The sequence below is a fragment of the Coregonus lavaretus genome (assembly GCF_964263955.1).
Source record: "Coregonus lavaretus genome assembly, contig: HAP1_SCAFFOLD_367, whole genome shotgun sequence".
NCBI classification, from domain to species: Eukaryota; Metazoa; Chordata; class Actinopteri; order Salmoniformes; family Salmonidae; genus Coregonus; species Coregonus lavaretus.
In genome coordinates, this window is record NW_028157359.1 from 404319 (window position 1) to 425026 (window position 20708).

The 20708-nt window shown below is 43.8% G+C and overlaps 1 protein-coding gene across 1 annotated transcript in view; it reads right to left on the reverse strand.

Annotated features, from left to right (window-relative positions):
- The window catches only part of LOC311125502 (serine/threonine-protein phosphatase 6 regulatory ankyrin repeat subunit A-like), a gene marked incomplete at its 5' end in the record, with an annotated part of 48067 nt that overhangs the window by 26651 nt on the left and 708 nt on the right, over positions 1-20708 (reverse strand). The gene's annotated exons all lie outside the window — the stretch shown is intronic.

Below are 20708 nucleotides of genomic sequence, written 5' to 3' on the forward strand. Positions count from 1 at the left end.
CAAGGCCAAATATTCACTGGAGTTGCTTACCAAGACGACATTGAATGTTTCTGAGTGGCTTAGTTACAGTTTTGACTTAATTCGGCTTGAAAACCTATGGCAAAAAAAAAATGTCTGTCTATATATTGTATAATGCATATATTTTACAATCCAGTTGTGCAAAGCTCTTGGAGATTTATCAAGTAAGACACAGCTTTAATCGACTCAGGGGTGGGAATACTTATGTAAATGAGATATTTCTGTATGTAATTTCCAATACATTTGCAAAAATTTCAAAAGCGTGTTTTCAATTTGTCATTATGGGGTATTGTGTGTAGCTGCGTGAGAGAAAATGTTATAATTGAATCCATTTTGAATTCAGGCTGTAAGAAAGCAACATGTGGAATAAGTTAAGGGGTATGAATACTTTCTGAATGCACTGTATATCTGCAAGAAAGTGATAAATAAGTGACTGTTTGAAAGGGGGTCATATAATGTCACGCTCGTCTACGAGAGAGGACCAATGCGCAGCGTTGAAGGTGAACATAATATATATTTATTAACTGATCAACACGATCAAAACAATAACCAACGATGCGTGACGTCTAAGGTTACAACACGAACAAACCTTAACGGAACAAGAAACCACAACACAAAGTGAAAAGACCGATAGTTAAATATGGCTCCCAGTCAGAGACAACCAGCTGACACTCGTTGCCTCTGATTGGGAGTCACTCAGGCCAACATAGATATACAAACATAGACTTACACACCCTGGCTCAACATAACATAGTCCCCAGAGCCAGGGCGTGACATATAAACATTGCCTTATTTATATTTTTACATATAACATAAAGTTAATTTTGTCTGAAATAGTCATGCTAAAATGGGCGTCGTTTCTCAGACCAAATTTCCATTCTGGCTCAAACAAAGCAATCGGATCATGCTCCAGTCAAAAACAGCTATAGGGAATGCCTATACATTGTCCAATCTCCTTCCACACATTGATTTCATCTTATTCAGAAAAAAACAAACTTGAAATTAAGTGTTGTTTCAGTGTCTTGTTGCAGGTTGTGCAATGTTCAAAAGTGTGTGAGAGAAAAAGCATTAACTTGTGTGTGTGGTGTCAAGTGTGGATGGTCCTATGTATGCAAATAGCTCGAGATTGGATATTTCAGCACCATGGACAGCAGCGACATTGGGATAGCGAGATCTGTAATTCAGCAACACATGACACTGGATAGTGGCTGTCTCAGGTGAAGTTGGCATTGGGAAAATCCCATATAATGGGAAACGAGGCATAGGAGGCAAAAAGACTGAAGGAGAAGACTCCCACAGGAACTCTTGGCTTAACTGTTCTGTCACATTCATTTCAAATGTTACATTTTTCGATTTGTAAATAAAAGGGAACACATCTGCAAATAATGTAAACTGACTTTTCTAACTACACTGTACAGCTTTAGTGTGTCTGTGTGTCATAGGTACAACTGCAAGCAATTCGCTTCTCAAATCCTTCTCAAATGTCTGTTTAATGTGAGAAATAAAATAAATGAAAACAATAAAATGAAAAACAACTGTTAGACTAATGATTAACTAACTAAGGCTCCTCTGTCCTCCACTCGTTACCTGTATTAATGGAACCTGTTTGAACTTGTTATCAGTATAAAAGACACCTGTCCACAACCTCAAACAGTCACACTCCAAACTCCACTATGGCCAAGACCAAAGAGCTGTCAAAGGACACCAGAAACAAAATTGTAGACCTGCACCAGGCTGGGAAGACTGAATCTGCAATAGGTAAGCAGCTTGGTTTGAAGAAATCAACTGTGGGAGCAATTATTAGGAAATGGAAGACATACAAGACCACTGATAATCTCCCTCGATATGGGGCTCCACGCAAGATCTCACCCCGTGGGGTCAAAATGATCACAAGAACGGTGAGCAAAAATCCCAGAACCACACGGGGGGACCTAGTGAATGACCTGCAGAGAGCTGGGACCAAAGTAACAAAGCCTACCATCAGTAACACACTACGCCGCCAGGGACTCAAATCCTGCAGTGCGAGATGTGTCCCCCTGCTTAAGCCAGTACATATCCAGGCCCGTCTGAAGTTTGCTAGAGTGCATTTGGATGATCCAGAAGAGGATTGGGAGAATGTCATATGGTCAGATGAAACCAAAATATAACTTTTTGGTAAAAACTCAACTCGTCGTGTTTGGAGGACAAAGAATGCTGAGTTGCATCCAAAGAACACCATACCTACTGTGAAGCATGGGGGTGGAAACATCATGCTTTGGGGCTGTTTTTCTGCAAAGGGACCAGGACGACTGATCTGTGTAAAGGAAAGAATGAATGGGGCCATGTATCGTGAGATTTTGAGTGAAAACCTCCTTCCATCAGCAAGGGCATTGAAGATGAAACGTGGCTGGGTCTTTCAGCATGACAATGATCCCAAACACACCGCCTGGGCAACGAAGGAGTGGGTTCGTAAGAAGCATTTCAAGGTCCTGGAGTGGCCTAGCCAGTCTCCAGATCTCAACCCCATAGAAAATCTTTGGAGGGAGTTGAAAGTCCGTGTTGCCCAGCGACAGCCCCAAAACATCACTGCTCTAGAGGAGATCTGCATGGAGGAATGGGCCAAAATACCAGCAACAGTGTGTGAAAACCTTGTGAAGACTTACAGAAAACGTTTGACCTGTGTCATTGCCAACAAAGGGTATATAACAAAGTATTGAGAAACTTTTGTTATTGACCAAATACTTATTTTCCACCATAATTTGCAAATAAATTCATTAAAAATCCTACAATGTGATTTTCTGGATTTTTTTTCTAATTTTGTCTGTCATAGTTGACGTGTACCTATGATGAAAATTACAGGCCTCTCTCATCTTTTTAAGTGGGAGAACTTGCACAATTGGTGGCTGACTAAATACTTTTTTTCCCCACTGTACATACATACATATACACATACACATATATATATACATACATATATACACATACACATATATACATACATATACACATACACACACACACACCATTACACATCACTATTATTAAAATACCAGTGGCATTAAAATAAAGGATAGTTGTAAACAAATTAATAAGAATGGCCCAAAAAATAAGTACAAAGCAATCTGCAACCCTGTGTCTGTGTGTGTGCGTGTGTGCGTGCGTGTGAATGAAAGGGTCTGTTTATCCCAGTAGTCTGCATATTAGATGCAGTAGTTGGCGCACCTCTCCAATCTCTGATAGTTCTAGGTGTCTTTTGCCAGAGGTTACCTCAGCATATGTAGGCTGATGATCTGAATGATACATGGTGTGGACTGCATCATGTGGTGTACTTCTCTGAAGGACAGTGTTCTGCCCGACCCTGGAGTAGTGGGCAGTGCTGTGTTGTGATGGGCCAGGTCTAGTAGAGCTGTGTTGTGATGGGCCGGGTCTAGTAGAGCTGTGTTGTGATGGGCCAGGTCTAGTAGAGCTGTGTTGTGATGGGCCGGGTCTAGTAGAGCTGTGTTGTGATGGGCCAGGTCTAGTAGAGCTGTGTTGTGATGGGACGGGTCTAGTAGAGCTGTGTTGTGATGGGCCGGGTCTAGTAGAGCTGTGTTGTGATGGGCCGGGTCTAGTAGAGCTGTGTTGTGATGGGCCGGGTCTAGTAGAGCTGTGTTGTGATGGGCCAGGTCTAGTAGAGCTGTGTTGTGATGGGCCGGGTCTAGTAGAGCTGTGTTGTGATGGGCCGGGTCTAGTAGAGCTGTGTTGTGATGGGCCGGGTCTAGTAGAGCTGTGTTGTGATGGGCCGGGTCTAGTAGAGCTGTGTTGTGATGGGCCGGGTCTAGTAGAGCTGTGTTGTGATGGGCCGGGTCTAGTAGAGCTGTGTTGTGATGGGCCAGGTCTAGTAGAGCTGTGTTGTGATGGGCCGGGTCTAGTAGAGCTGTGTTGTGATGGGCCAGGTCTAGTAGAGCTGTGTTGTGATGGGACGGGTCTGGTCGTGCTGTCCTGAGGCGGGTCTGGTCTGGTAAATCTGTGCTGTGTTGGGCCTGGTCTTGTAGAGCTGGGCTGTAATAAGCCGTGTCTGGCTATTCTCTCTTGGGGATGGTGGGGGTACTGTTGTTTCAGAAGGTGGGGCGGGGGGAGTGGGGGGGGGAGGGGGGGGGGCTCTGTTGCTGAGGTGATGGGTGTGTGGGTCCCTGCCAAGTGTTGCATCCTTTAGGTCCTTGGCAAAGGTTCTGATACTGTCCTGATCAAGATGTACATTATCGTATAAATGTTCACATGTCAGAGTGGGGTGGTGAGCCGTTGAGCAGTGAGGCACAGTCCACAGTGATCTGTTGATTTATTTTTTCGATCAACTTTCCTGGGAAGTGTGGATGATGACGTTGTCGGGGGTGTCAATCCTGGTCTGACTGAGTAGCTGCATTGCACTCTCAGTTGTAGGACACCAGAACTTATACACCTGGTGTCTAGGGAATAATCTTTCCTGGACTAAGAACTTCCCATTTGAATCAATAAGGATTGCAGTTGTGGGTGACTGTCTGGGTGGAGCAGACTGGGAGACTGGTATTCTGACCTGGGCTGGAGCAGACTGGGAGACTGGTATTCTGACCTGGGCTGGAGCAGACTGGGAGGCTGGTTGGCTGACCTGGGCTGGAGCAGACTGGGTGGCTGGTTGGCTGACCTGGGTTGGAGCAGACTGGTTTGCTGGTTGGCTGACCTGGGTTGGAGCACACTGTGCTGGAGCAGACTGGGAAGCAGGTAGGCTGACCTGGGCTAGAGCAGAGTGGGATGCTGGTTGGCTGATCTGGACTGGAGCAGACTGGTAGGCGGGTGCAGTGTCATCAGGCTGTGTGGTGGAGGCCATGCTGGTCTCAGGTTCTGCTTGTGTTGTACCAGGCTGGTGGACATGTTCTCTAGATGCAGAGGACATATTGACTAGCTGCTGGTTGAGGGTCTCAATGTACCTCTCTCTTTGTTCTAGCTCCTTTCTTGTTGTGCTCAGATGGTCTCTGAGGTCATCATTTGTCTGATTGAACTGTTTCATCTCTTCTTTTAGTTTCTGGACAGTGTCCTCCTCCCTCTCTTTGAATTATATGACCTCTGCTTCAATTAGAGAGAGGGTGTTGTGGAAACATTGCATAGCAGGTGTTCTTGGTGTCGTAGGCATGTCCTTGGCTTTGTCTGCTGCAGGTGAGGTAGGTAGAGGGACACTGAGGGCTTCTTGCTGTGTCACAGAGACCGTTGGGGCCTGCTTTTCTCCATCTCCCTCATTGACTTTTTCCTCAGTTTCTGAGATGAGTTTAGCTTCTGCTTTTAGGGTAGCAAACATATTCTAAAAATCCTGGAGGCTTGAATCATTGCCTTGTATCAATACAGTTCCATTATTATATAAGTTTACTGTTTAATACGTGTTGCTCTTGTCAGCTTCTTCAAAAATGCTGATCTGACATCCTTGGCTGATGCCTCTCTTTTTTGAGAAAGGGAAATTGTTGCAAATAACCCTTTTTCATATGTGCCCTTGTTTGGTATTAAATATTACATTTGCTCTTGTTTTGCAACTGGTAAGATCTGCAAACAGGCATTCATGGTTCTGTTCCATCATCAAACCTTTGAAACTTTTCTTAGCTTTCTCCGTCTGGATGTCTGGTGGGTAAACAATTTCACACAATGTTGCAATAGAAGCGTTGTTTCTTGTATTATTCTCTCTTGTGTCTTTTAGAGGACTGTTTTACTTTGATGTCATTTGTCTTCTGTCCTTATTTTGTCTTATTTTGTCTTTCTTTTCTTCAGTTAACTAGATATTCTTTGTTAGCTAGCTAGCTTCTTCCAGGAGAGTCCCTAGCAACTGCTTAGCAACTGGTAAACAATTCAGCTAGCTAAGATAACTGTACAGTTTTATGAAAAATAGTTACTTTTTCAAAAGCCTTTCTTCTTTGTTTGTTGCTTGTTTTGTCTCTTATTCAGTCTTGCAGTTTTCTTTTGGTTTTTTTCCGATGTACTTCACTCTAAAAACTCATTTTTTCATTAGCTGCTGCTCTATTTGAAATTTTTTGAATAGTATCTCTCTCTCTCTCTCTCTCTCTCTCTCTCTCTTGCCATCTCTCTCTCTCTCTCTCTCTCTCTCTCTCTCCCTCTCTCTCTCTCTCTCTCTCTCTCTCTCTCAATCGCCATCTCTCTCTCTCTTTCTCTCTCTCTTTCTCTCTCTCTCTCTCTCGCCATCTCTCTCTCTCTCTCTTTTTCTCTCTCTCTTTTTCTCTCTCTCTCTCTGTCTCTCTCTCCAGTCTCTATCTCTCCAGTCTCTCTCTCTCTCTCTCTCTCTCTCTTGCCATCTCTCTCTCTCTCTCTCTCTCCCTCTCCCTCTCTCTCTCTCTCTCTCTCTCTCTCTCTCTCTCTCTCTCTCTCTCTCTCTCAATCGCCATCTCTCTCTCTCTTTCTCTCTCTCTCTTTCTCTCTCTCTCGCCATCTCTCTCTCTCTCTCTATTTTTCTCTCTCTCTTTTTCTCTCTCTCTCTCTGTCTCTCTCTCCAGTCTCTATCTCTCCAGTCTCTCTCTCTCTCTCTCTCTAGAGACTGGAGAGAGATAGACTGGAGAGAGATAGACTGGAGAGAGAGAGAGTGAGAGAGTGAGAGAGTGAGAGAGAGAGAGAGAGAGAGAGAGAGAGAGAGAGAGAGAGAGAGAGAGAGATACTATCTTACTCAAACTTGATCTTTATCCATAGATTACACATTGATTTTGGATTTTAGATTAATCCATAGATTAAAGTCCATACCAGACAATAGAATGGTTCAAGAGTGCGTCTGTTCATACCGCTAAACTGTTTAATGAGCACTAGGTGGCAGTGTTTCATCGTGTTTGTTTGTAATATAGTGTGTGTTACAGTTTTTTTTTGTTTTATTTCACCTTTATTTAACCAGGTAAGCCAGTTGAGAACAAGTTCTCATTTACAACTGCGACCTGGCCAAGATAAAGCAAAGCAGTGCGATAAAAACAACAACAACACAGAGTTACATATGGGATAAACAAAATGTACAGTCAATAACACAATAGAAAATCTATATACAGTGTGTGCAAATGTAGTAAGTTATGGAGGTAAGGCAATAAATAGGCCATAGTGCAAAATAATTACAATTTAGTATTAACACTGGAGTGATAGATGTGCAGAAGATGATGTCAGTTACTTGTTGCCTGTCCAAAATTGTAATCAGTAACGTAACTTTTGGATTACCCAAACTCAGTAATGTAATCTGATTACTTTCAGTTACATTTTGATTACTGTCCCCTTAAGAGGCATTAGAAGAACCCAAAAAGGATCCATCAAACGCATTTGGTGTGTTATCATAGTGGTCTCTGATTGGTGGTCATCATTTGGTGTGTCATCATAGTGGTCTCTGATTGGTGGTCATCATTTGGTGTGTCATCATAGTGGTCTCTGATTGGTGGTCATCATTTGGTGTGTCATCATAGTGGTCTCTGATTGGTGGTCATCATTTGGTGTGTCATCATAGTGGTCTCTGATTGGTGGTCATCATTTGGTGTGTCATCATAGTGGTCTCTGATTGGTGGTCATCATTTGGTGTGTCATCATAGTGGTGTCTGACTGGTGGTCATCATTTGGTGTGTCATCATAGTGGTCTCTGATTGGTGGTCATCATTTGGTGTGTCATCATAGTGGTCTGTGATTGGTGGTCATCATTTGGTGTGTCATTTTAGAGGTCTCTGATTGGTGGTCATCATTTGTTGTGTCATCATAGTGGTCTCTGACTGGTGGTCATCATTTGGTGTGTCATCATAGCCGTCCGTCCGCCCGTCCGTCCGTCCGTCCGCCCGTCCGTGTGTGTGTTTAACACTCTGCACCCTCAGCAGTAAAGTGAAATATTATGACTCCAGTTCTGAGAAGATGAGACTTTGTATCCCAGAGCTGATGTCTTTACAATATCCCTCCTGTCATCTGTCTGACATCACTTTCAATTTCCTTTTCAGTCTTTTTGTAGTGTAGTCCTATTCTATTACCCCAGTGATATCTGAGACGTGCTGAGAGCTAGTCACATAGTAAAGGAGACATACAGTTGAAGTCGGAAGTTGACATACACTTAGGTTGGAGTCATTAAAACTCGTTTTTCAACAACTCCACAAATGTCATGTTAACAAACTATAGTTTTGGCAAGTCGGTTAGGACATCTAATTTGTGCATGACACAAGTAATTTTTCCAACAATTGTTTACAGACTGATTATTTCACTTATAATTCACTGTATCACAATTCCAGTTGGTCAGAAGTTTACATACACTAAGTTGATTGTGCCTTTAAACAGCTTGGAAAATTCCAGAAAATGGCTTTAGACGCTTCTGATAGGCTAATTGACATTGTTTGAGTCAATTGGAGGTGTACCTGTGGATATATTTCCAGGCCTACCTTCAAACTCTGTGCCACTTTGCTTGACATCATGGGAAAATCAAAAGAAATCAGCCAAGACCTCAAAAAAAAAATGTGTAGACGTACACAAGTATGGTTCATCCTTGGGAGCAATTTCCAAACATCTGAAGGTACCACGTTCATCTGTACAAACAATAGTACGTAAGTATAAACACCATGGGACCACGCAGCCGTCATACCGCTCAGGAAGGAGACACGTTCTGTCTCCTAGAGATGAACGTACTTTGGTGCGAAAAATGCAAATAAATCCCAGAACAACAGTAAAGGACCTTGTGAAGATGCTGGAGGAAACAGGTACAAAAGGTACTGAAAGGTCAATCAGCAAGGAAGAAGGCACTGCTCCAAAACCGCCATAGAAAAGCCAGACTACGGTTTGCAACTGCATATGGGGACAAAGATCGTACTTTTTGGAGAAATGTCCTCTGGTCTGATGAAACAAAAATAGAACTGTTTGGCCATAATGACCATTGTTATGTTTGGAGGAAAAAGGGGGTTGCTTGCAAGTCGAAGATCACCCTCCCAACCGTGAAGCACGGGGGTGGCAGCATCATGCTGTGGGGGTGATTTTCCAAGCTGTTTAAAGGCATCTGGGGAGATGGCGCCGGAGAAGATGGCTGCCGTTTTACAGCCCTCTAACCAATTGTACTATAATGTGTGTTTTTTCGCGTTATTTGTAATTTATTCTGTACATAATGTTTCTGTCATCGTCTCTTATAACCAGAAAGAGCTTCTGGATATCAGGATAGCGATTACTCACCTCATATTGGACGAAGATTTTTTCTTCAACGAGTCGGACGCGAAGGATATCCTACAGACACCCGACAAGGACCAAATCCCCGTCATTCGCAGGAGAAAGAGACGGAGATATCGTGGACGTAGGTCAGGGTGCCTTGTAAGAATCCGACGGCGAGCAAGTAAACTGCCTCTTCAATCAATCCTATTAGCCAATGTTCAATCATTTGAAAATAAATTAGAAGACCTACGATTACGGTTATCCTACCAACGGGACATTAAAAACTGTAATATCTTATGTTTCACCAAGTCGTGGCTGAAGGACGACATGGACAACATACAGCTGACGGGATATACGCTACATCGGCAGGAAAGAGCGGCTGACTCCGGTAAGACAAGGGGTGGCGGTCTGTGTATATTTGTAAACAACAGCTGGTGCACAAAATCAAATACTAAGGAAGTCTTGAGGTTTTGCTTGCAAACGCCATGCTCTATCAACTGAGCTACATCCCTGCCGGCCATTCCCTCCCCTACCCTGGACGACGCTGGGCCAATTGTGCGTCGCCCATGAGTCTCCCGGTCGCGGCCGGCTGCGACAGAGCCTGGATTCATAGAAAGTGTTACAAATGTTCTCCTGTCATCTTATAGGAGATCCATTCATGGATTTAGTTATGGCTTGAGAATGTGACTGGTCTACGGAGTTCTCCTTTATGTCTGTCTTTGTATGTGACAACAACTTTTCTGTATTATGTGTATTTCCACAATCAATAATCATAAACGGTACTTCACTATGAATACTTTTGACTATGTGGTTTGAAGTACTTTACCGTTATCTTGCACATACATGAAGACTACTATAGACAGAAATCAATGCAGTAATGTTTTATTAAATAAAGGCTCTGATTAAAATATAATATTAATAAAATCAGGCATTTGGCTAATTCTTCTTCCCAGAAGCTCCTCTGAATGGTTTGGAGATGGCTCTGGAGAGAGCGTGTAACACCCTGACTATGAGTGGGCGTTTACGGGACTGGGACTCCTGGGGAGCAGGGGCCGGTGTGGTTGTCAGGTCCTCCTTGGGAGGGGAAGTGGATGGAACCTCTGGAACCTCACACTCAGCATCTGTCATAAGAACATTTCATAATCAGAAAATGAATGTGTGTGTTTGTGTCTGTCCGTCTGCCTGCCTGTCCGTGTGCCTGCCTGCCTGCCTGCCTGCCTGCCTGCCTGCCTGTCTGTCTGTCTGTCTGCCTGCCCGTCCGTCTGCCTGTATCTGTTGTCACTGTTTTAACAAGCTTGTCATAGGGTGATACATCAATATGACATTATCGATGCTTATCACTTACCCTGAGAAATATGAGTCTCTCTGAGACGTTTGGTAGGCAGTGCATCCTGTTTAGGGTGGCTCTTCGGTTCCCCTTTTGTCTTGAACAGCTGTTGACAAAACACATCAGGACAACTGAGCCTGTGTAAAATACAGAGTGTGCATCCCAAAAGGCACCCTATTCGCTACATAAGGCACTACTTTTGAAAAGGGCCCATAGAGCGCTGGTAAAAAGTAGTGCACTATATAGGGAATAGGGTGCCATTTGGGACATAGCCATTGACTCTCTCCCATGTGTATTAGGATTGAATTACAGCGTCCTCACTCAACCTCCTAAAGACAATGACAACAGTATTGTTCTAATGCTGAGAGACAATAGGGGTGTAGTGAATCTGTAGGGTAAATTTCAGCCCTGCCTTACAGAGGTAATCTCAAAACACAGAGCACCCTACCTTAATCATGATCTTTGGAAACTTATGCATTTTCGGTAGGAAACGCCACTTCCTGTTACGCAGACGCGTAATGGACTGCGTTGTAGCCCTGATTGTCCCTGATCCCTGGGTTAGCGTCGTTTCACAGCAAATATTCCAGACACCTAGAGGTCAGAGGTCAAGAGTTCACTAATCATTATACCAACATCAAGACAGACAGATAAGCAAGCAGAGACACTTTCCCAAAGGAGACGTGGCCAAGCTTTCACACTGCAGATTTTAACACTAGTATGTATTCAAACACGACCAACAACATACTCTAGACTACAATGAAATGTGAAAGGTCATGGCACCACAACATACTCTCCAGACTACAGTGAAATGTGAAAGGTCATGGCACCACAACATACTCTCCAGACTACAATGAAATGTGAAAGGTCATGGCACCACAACATACTCTCCAGACTACAGTGAAATGTGAAAGGTCATGGCACCACAACACACACAACAGTAAGAGAGGTGTGAGACGTACTTTCCGTCTGTGTCGGAGGCAGCAGCGTAGTGGAGTGGGGTGCAACCCCTTTTATCCAGATCGTTCACACTGGCCCCAGACCCCACCAAGGCAAACAGACACTGGTAGTTACAATTGGCTGCCGCATAATGCAGAGGACTCCTAGAAGAACGCACAGAAACCATTCAACATCAACAACAGAAACAGCTTATTGGAGCTGTAAAACATTTACATTTTACATTTAGCAGACACTCTTATCCAGTGCGACTTACAGGAGCAATTAGGGTTAAGTGCCTTTCTGCAGGGCACATAGATTTTTCACCTAGTCGGCTAGGGGATTCGAACCAGCAACCTTTCGGTTACTGACCCAACGCTCTTAACCGCTAGGCTACCTGCCGCCCAATCTTCCCCATAATAATTCCTATATGCCCCTATACTATATTCCCCATTATCATAAAGATCACATATGAAAGTTATTTGATGCCACAGACAGACCTTCCGAAGCTGTCCTTTCTGTTGAAGTCTGCCCCTGTGTTGAGCAGCAGATTCAGACAGTCCAGGTTCCTGGTAACAAGATATCAAGTTCAGAAAGGCTCTCGTACATCTGAGCTATCAGGTGGATGGTAACAAGATATCAAGTTCAGAAAGGCTCTCGTACATCTGAGCTATCAGGTGGATGGTAACAAGATATCAAGTTCAGAAAGGCTATCGTACATCTGAGCTATCAGGTGGATGGTAACAAGATATCAAGTTCAGAAAGGCTCTCGTACATCTGAGCTATCAGGTGGATGGTAACAAGATATCAAGTTCAGAAAGGCTCTCGTACATCTGAGCTATCAGGTGGATGGTAACAAGATATCAAGTTCAGAAAGGCTCTCGTACATCTGAGCTATCAGGTGGATGGTAACAAGATATCTAGTTCAGAAAGGCTCTCGTACATCTGAGCTATCAGGTGGATGGTAACAAGATATCAAGTTCAGAAAGGCTCTCGTTCATCTGAGCTATCAGGTGGACGGTAACAAGATATCAAGTTCAGAAAGGCTCTCGTTCATCTGAGCTATCAGGTGGATGGTAAAAAGATATCAAGTTCAGAAAGGCTCTCGTACATCTGAGCTATCAGGTGGATGGTAACAAGATATCAAGCTCAGAAAGGCTCTCGTACATCTGAGCTATCAGGTGGATGGTAACAAGATATCAAGTCTAGAAAGGCTCTCGTACATCTGAGCTATCAGGTGGATGGTAACAAGATATCAAGTTCAGAAAGGCTATCGTACATCTGAGCTATCAGGTGGATGGTAACAAGATATCAAGTTCAGAAAGGCTCTCGTACATCTGAGCTATCAGGTGGATGGTAACAAGATATCAAGTTCAGAAAGGCTCTCGTACATCTGAGCTATCAGGTGGATGGTAACAAGATATCAAGTTCAGAAAGGCTCTCGTTCATCTGAGCTATCAGGTGGACGGTAACAAGATATCAAGTTCAGAAAGGCTCTCGTTCATCTGAGCTATCAGGTGGATGGTAAAAAGATATCAAGTTCAGAAAGGCTCTCGTACATCTGAGCTATCAGGTGGATGGTAACAAGATATCAAGTTCAGAAAGGCTCTCGTTCATCTGAGCTATCAGGTGGATGGTAACAATGAGAACCTGAAAGAAAAGAGAAACCCGTACACTGCTCTTGCTAGTATCACTGTTTTTATAATGCTACTAAAAGCAATAATAAAAAGTGATACTAGCAAGAGCAGTTTGCAGGCTTCTCTTTCAAGAAGATATAAAGACAATTTAGACCAGAGCTCAAGTCAATACCACCATGGCATGGAACCACATTATACAGAAATGATACCGCACTAATGATCTATACGATTTTTTAAATAACTCTAAACAATACTGCTAAACCATGTGAAATGTAAGAGTGTGAATATGTGTTTGTTCTTTCTGGTGGCTTTCCAGTTCATGAACTAAATATTCCTTGGTGTAAAGCCTGGACCAGTCCACTCACCCTCCAGCTGCTGCAGCATGTAAACAGGTCCTTCCAAAGTCGTCAGGGGTGTCTATATCAAAGCCTGATGAGAGGAGCTTCCGACAGCAGTCAGAGAACCCACTGAGAGCAGCCAGGTGGAGGGGGAACATCCCATGGACGCCTCGCCTGCAACACATTTTTACATTTTAGACTTTAAGCAGACACTCTTATCCAGAGCGACTTACAGTTCATTCAGCTAAGATTGGAAACAGCACCACATCACAGTCCTCATTAAACCCCACAGCAGATCAACACATCAGCATGCTGCAATGCCCTGTCTATCAACCCCCCACACACCACAATGTGTTGAGCATAGTCTCCAAGCGGCTATTCGGTCAATGACAGAATTGCAGATGCATGTTGCATTATTGCTGGAAACTGTGTGTGTTCTCACTTGGCTGTGTCAGCTCCGTTCGTGATGAGTGTATTGATGAGTAACTCGTGGCCGTAGCGAGCAGAGATGTGCAGGGGTGTGTTTCCATTCTTTTCTTCACAGTCGATCTCAGCACCTACAGAACACACACACACACACACACACGTCAACCACTTGACCCAAGAGGCATCATGAAGCATTATGTTCAACCACATTGCAAGTAACATTGCTCTGTGCCAGTGAATCATGGTTTGAAGACTAAAGACAATGCTGAAGAGCCTACTGGTTCATATATATTCAGTTGAGAGCATTCACAGCGACTCACCATTCTGGATGATGGCTTGAGATCTGGAGAAGCGTCCGTGGATGGCCGTCATGTGGAGGGGGGTCTTTCCATCTTTACTCTGCAGATAGAAAGACAAAGATGGTTCACACGGCAGTCTGTGCTGCTGACCACAGGCAAAATCAAACACGTATTGGAGGAGCGCTTGATTGCATTTAGTTTGCATTGTTAGGCCTATTCCATTGGTATTTGAATGTAGACCAGGGCCAAATACTAAGCCATGTGCTGCGTCAGTGTGTGCGTCCCAAATGGCACCCTATTCTCTTCATAGTGAACTACTTTTTGAACCAAAGTAGTGTACTTATAAAGGGAACAGGGTGCCATTTGGGACACAGGCAGTGCCACCACGGCTCCTTGCTCTATGGGCCCCTGGTCAAAAGTAGTGCACTACATAGGGAATAGGGTGTTATTTAGTTCAGACACAGTGTTGGTCATCCGGTCTCCTCACCTTGATGTTGACGAGGGCCCCGTTGCCCACCAGCAGCTCCAAGCAGAGCGCCCCATGGCACGAGGCGGCCGTGAAGTGGAGTGGGGCGAAACCCTTCTCGTTCACCTGGTTCACGTTGGCGCCACACTCGATCAGCTCATTCACCACCACGTCCTGCCCGTTGTAGCATGCCACGTGGAGGGGGGTGTTACCGTAACCATTGGGCTCATTTATCTGGAGGGAGCAAGGGAGGGAAAAGAGTGGAGAGAGAGAGGGGGGGGGGGGGAACAAAACAATACATTCCTGATCAGGTCACTTGGTTCTGAAAACCCCCTGGCCCAAAACACTGGCTCCAACCTCCATCTCTTCATTACTTGAAAGGAAATCATTCGCCAACCCACTAGAGCTCTGTATTTTCATTGAGTTGTAATTGAACAGTGACTACACATTTGAATGCGTGTTGACTCACATCCACTCCAAGGTCCAGGAGGTACTTGACCACACTGATCATTCCACTGGAGGCTGCAGAGTGGAGAGGGGTGTAGGCCTTCTTGTCTTTACAGGACACCTCTGATCCATGAGAGGCCAGAAGTTTCACCACCTCAATGTGCCCTATGGTAGAGAGAGAGGGGGAGGGATAAATAGAGAGAGAGAGAGAGAGAGAGAGAGAGAGAGAGAGAGAGAGAGAGAGAGAGAGAGAGAGAGAGAGAGAGAGAGAGAGAGAGAGAGAGAGAGAGAGAGAGAGAGAGAGAGAGAGAGAGAGAGAGAGAAGGGGAGGGAGATAGTAAGGGGGTTAAGAGAGAAACAGAGATACAAACACAGAGAGATAGGCAGAGAGAGGGAGAGATAGATTAGTTTACAGTGGTACACAGCACCATAAGCAACACCTACATCATGTTAGTACAACTGAAAACATCTAATCAACCTACTAAGTACATGATTCTGACATAATAACACACTAGACGTGGCTCATACAGCTGAGCTGTGAGACTAACACACAGTCCATTCATTCATTCATTCATTGGTATAAAGGACATTAGTCAGAATGTAAATGATGTGGTAAACTCATCACCCATGTAAGCAGCCCAGTGGATTGCTCGGCGATCCTTCTTGTCAAAGGCATTAATGTTGGCTCCTCTGGAGAGAAGCAGCCTCACCATCTAACAGGGAGAGGAGAGCGAAACAAAACACAGGTTGAGGAAAACTAAACAGCAAAATCCGCTAAATCTGGCTTCAAAGCCTCCCCTTTAAAAAATATATTTTGTATTCACAATGAATGAAAGATAACATGTAAAGACATGGTACATTTCTCCCCTTTTAGTCCCCCTTTGACCTCCCCCTCTCCCCAGAATGCCTCCAAACACATTTAAAAAGAAAGGGAAAGTAATTGACTTACATGTCAGAAAACAAAACAAAAGTATACAACAACGTTACTTCAAGCAAAAATGTAATAGCCTAACAATTTCAGGTGATTAAGTGATTTTATAGGCCTATATAGCAGTAATCTCAAGGTGGGGCCAAGAGTACAAATTTGGAGGAAGTGTTTGGAGCTGTTCAAAATAGGATATCATCGGGTCCCAGGAGGAATAAAATGAGTTGGTTGACCCTCGAATGGTAACTTCATTTTTTCTCATTTTAGGAACAGCTTCAGATCTTCGAGCCAAAGAGAGGCTAAGGGAGGATTGATAGATTTCCAATCCAATAAAATCCTTCTGCGGGCTAACAGGGAGGCAAAGGCAATGGCATCTAGCTGTCTATTGGTCAGAGAAGGATTGTTGTTTGGTACTCCAAAAATAGCAATTTCTGCACTAGGCTGCAACTTTATATCAAATGCTTCAGAAAGGGTTTTAAATAGTGGACAAATAATCTGCCAGACGGGGACAGGACCAGAACATGTGGGTCAAGTCCACCAAGGAGCTTTTACACCTGTCACATGTACCATCAATATTTGGGTAGAATTTGGACAATCTGGCCTTACTGAAATGGATACGGTAAAGTACCTTAAACCGTATAAGGCTGAGCCGGGCACAAGAGGAGCTTCCATTTACCCTCAGTAAGGCATTTCACACTCAGATCGGATTTTATTCAAAGCCTCCTCTGAACAAACTCAAGCATACAACTAGGGCTGTGATGGTCATGGAACTTCAGGTGTCGGTGATTGGCGTGTCTTATGTACGTGGTCATCGACAAAACTGACAGCTGACAGGGGGGCGGGACGGACATTAGCAAAGGAAAACATTAGCGCGTTTAGGCCAGTCTTGCTCTCAATTTTGGGGAAGCTAATTTTCTCCATGAAAAATATCAAGCATTCCATGCATCATCACATTTGCAAACATATTTTTGTTTTGTTTTTTGTTTTCACCTTTATTTAACCAGGTAAGCCAGTTGAGAACAAGTTCTCATTTACAACTGCGACCTGGCCAAGATAAAGCAAAGCAGTGCGATAAAAACAACACAGAGTTACATATGGGGTAAAAAAACATAAAGTCAAAAATACAACAGAAAATATATATACAGTGTGTGCAAATGTAGCAAGTTATGGAGGTAAGGCAATAAATAGGCTATAGTGCAAAATAATTACAATAGTATTAACACTGGAATGCTAGATGTGCAAGAGATTATGTGCAAATAGAGATACCGGGGTGCAAAAGAGCAAAATAAATAACAATATAGGGATGAGGTAGTTGGGTGGCCTAATTTCAGATGGGCTGTGTACAGGTGCAGTGATCGGTAAGGTGCTCTGACAACTGATGCTTAAAGTTAGTGAGGGAGATAAGAGTCTCCAGCTTCAGAGATTTTTGCAATTCGTTCCAGTCATTGGCAGCAGAGAACTGGAAGGAATGGCGGCCAAAGGAGGTGTTGGCTTTGGGAATGACCAGTGAGATATACCTGCTGGAGCGCAGACTACGGGTGGGTGCTGCTATGGTGACCAATGAGCTAAGATAAGGCAGGGATTTGCCTAGCAGTGATTTATAGATGGCCTGGAGCCAGTGGGTTTGACGACGAACATGTAGTGAGGACCAGCCAACAAGAGCGTACAGGTCACAGTGGTGGGTAGTGTATGGGGCTTTGGAGACAAAACGGATGGCACTGTGATAGACTACATCCAGTTTGCTGAGTAGAGTGTTGGAGGCTATTTTGTAAATGACATCGCCGAAGTCAAGGATCGGTAGGATAGTCCGTTTTACGAGGGCATGTTTGGCAGCATGAGTGAAGGAGGCTTTGTTGCGAAATAGGAAGCCGATTCTAGATTTAACTTTGGATTGGAGATTCTTTATGTGAGTCTGGAAGGAGAGTTTACAGTCTAACCAGACACCTAGGTATTTGTAGTTGTCCACATACTCTAGGTCAGACCCGTCGAGAGTGGTGATTCTAGTCGGGTGGGCGGCTGCCAGCAGCGTTCGATTGAAAAGCATACATTTAGTTTTACTAGTGTTTAAGAGCAGTTGGAGGCTACTGAAGGAGTGTTGTATGGCATTGAAGCTCGTTTGGAGGTTTGTTAACACAGTGTCCAATGAAGGGCCAGATGTATACAAAATGGTGTCGTCTGCGTAGAGGTGGATCTGAGAGTCACCAGCAGCAAGAGCGACATCATTGATATACAAGGAGAAAAGTGTCGGCCCAAGAATTGAACCCTGTGGCACCCCCATAGAGACTGCCATAGGTCCAGACAACAGGCCCTCCGATTTGACACACTGAACTCTATCTGAGAAGTAGTTGGTGAACCAGGCGAGGCAGTCATTTGAGAAACCAAGGCTATTTAGTCTGCCAATAAGAATGCGGTGGTTGACAGAGTCGAAAGCCTTGGCCAGGTCGATGAAGACGGCTGCACAGTACTGTCTATTATCAATCGCGGTTATAATATCGTTTAGGACCTTGAGCGTGGCTGAAGTGCACCCATGACCAGCTCGGAACTTATGTAAAATAGCTGACTATTCCTAATGTGATTAGTAAATTGGATAGTCATAATTTAGGCTAATAATATAACTCAATCACAGGCTGTTCAATGCAGCGGGTGGTGGAGTAGGTTTCTTTTCACTGGAAAAATGTGGCCTTTTATTATTTTAAAATCACGCAATTCTACTACACTTTATATGACTAGAGAGATTAGCAGAATATTTTTCAACACGACTTTCAAGTGGCACTGACCCAGTGATAAAGACAGTGAATATGCACACTCACCAGGGATATAGCCGATGCCAATGATACTGTTCCCTCAATTAAGTTGAGGATTTTGATCATTAAAAAGACATTAGTATTTTCATCTTCTTCTCTTTGAAGCAATAAGCCAATTGCTTTCCAAACTGTTTTCCCTCCATTGTATTTTGAAAAATTGCGATATGCCTGGTTGAGCCTCTCTTTCACTGACATTCACAACTCAACAGTCATCTATTTGGAAGCCTATTCGCCGCACCCGCTGCCTTCCGACAGGCTACGCGATTTAAAACAATCCAGAAGAAGCTAATGATCATGCTTTCTGGTATAGTATACACACGTAACATGTAGGATTCCCAGAATATGTTCTATATTCTCATTATTAACTCATTATAATCAGTGGTTTAATTAGAGTATGATTGGCTAAATAAAACAATGGGCCTATGGTAATGCAACATTAAGTGATTCAAGGAAACTAGCCTATTTTGTTTGTTTATTTGCTCGGGCATCTGAATTACAATTATTCATGAACAATCATTTTGCATAGCTTATTCTTTTAATATTGAATAGCCTATAAATGGTTATTACAGCTTAGTTATTAAAACTTAATTTCTCACAAGAATGAGGTTGTGAATTGGGAGGTTCAGCTCGGTCTGGGCCTTACTAGGTCCCCCTGTTAAATCGCCAGCTCTGCTAAAAAGTGCCCACCAGAGTTCTACATAGGCCTAGAACACGGCCTGTGCTCTAGCTTCACATTGATGGTGACAGCGAGATGGAGATTGTGGCCAAAGCAATTTAGCCAAGGCCAGTTCAGTTGCCTCACTTCAGCCACAATGTTGGCCCTGTTGTCTGTGGCGATACAGGACATTAGATTTTCATCAAGGGCCCAGTCAAGGAATTCCGAACGCAGGGCTTCGGAGAGTTTGTCGGCTGTGTGGTATTCCGGAATGTAGGTTGTTTCCAAACAGTTGGATTTCAGTGTCCAGTCTTTCGTCAGATAGTGCACTGTTAGGTTCATGTAAGGAGTCATATTTACACTTGACCACATGTCCGTATTCAGTGCAAAAATAAACAAATCTACGTCCTTTAGCTCTGTCTGAACCTCCCCCTTCACCTTGTTGAACAAGGTAGGGACCGCTGTTTGAGACAAATACTTTCTCCCCGGTAACTCGTATAGTCTGTCAAATTTCCAGAGCATTTATTTGAAGGCGGGTTTCTCCACCGTTCGTAAAGGCACCATTCCTATGACTAAATAACGAGTTCCAGTGTCTGGCAGTGCTCGCCACTTATCGGTGTCCCGTTTGTGGTGCTGGAATTCTTAGTAGGTAGCCTATGGGTTTGGCGCATATTCTGCAAACAGGCTGGCCAAGTCATCTGGTTCTCCATCGTCATTAGGTGTGAAACTGAAATGTGCCCAAACAGGTTGTTATGGGTTTTTTTTTGCAATGAGAGCCATCTTTTTCACCTCACTCCTCTGATCTACTGTAACAATGAAAAAGGTCAGAGGTGAAGGTCAGAGGTCAGAGGCTACCCACCCACCCCCAGCCTGTAGGCTATAGATCTAGAGGTACTATAGTTACCCCCGGTCCCCACTTTTCACCTTACCCCCCCTCTTCAATTAACCTGAATTGACCTTCAAAGATTCTCTCCTATTCGCACATAGAGCAGATTTGGTGATTGCGGTGCATCAAAAGATAGTCCATCTATTAAACTGTCTATATCTCCTCCAACTAAGTCAGCAAAACAATACCATATAATCAAGAGTTAACACTCCCGCTATGGATAAAGTATATCTACATTAAAATAAAAGGTGATAAAACATTTTATGGAGAGAAAATCATACTTGGTTTTGACGGTTATTTTATTTTCATGGCGTTCTTCATCCAAAACCGTCAATGTCACGGTTATCCAATTACCGTCACAGCCCTACATTCAACCAATATAAGTAATCGGATGCACAGTAAGCTCAACGTGGGGATAGGACAG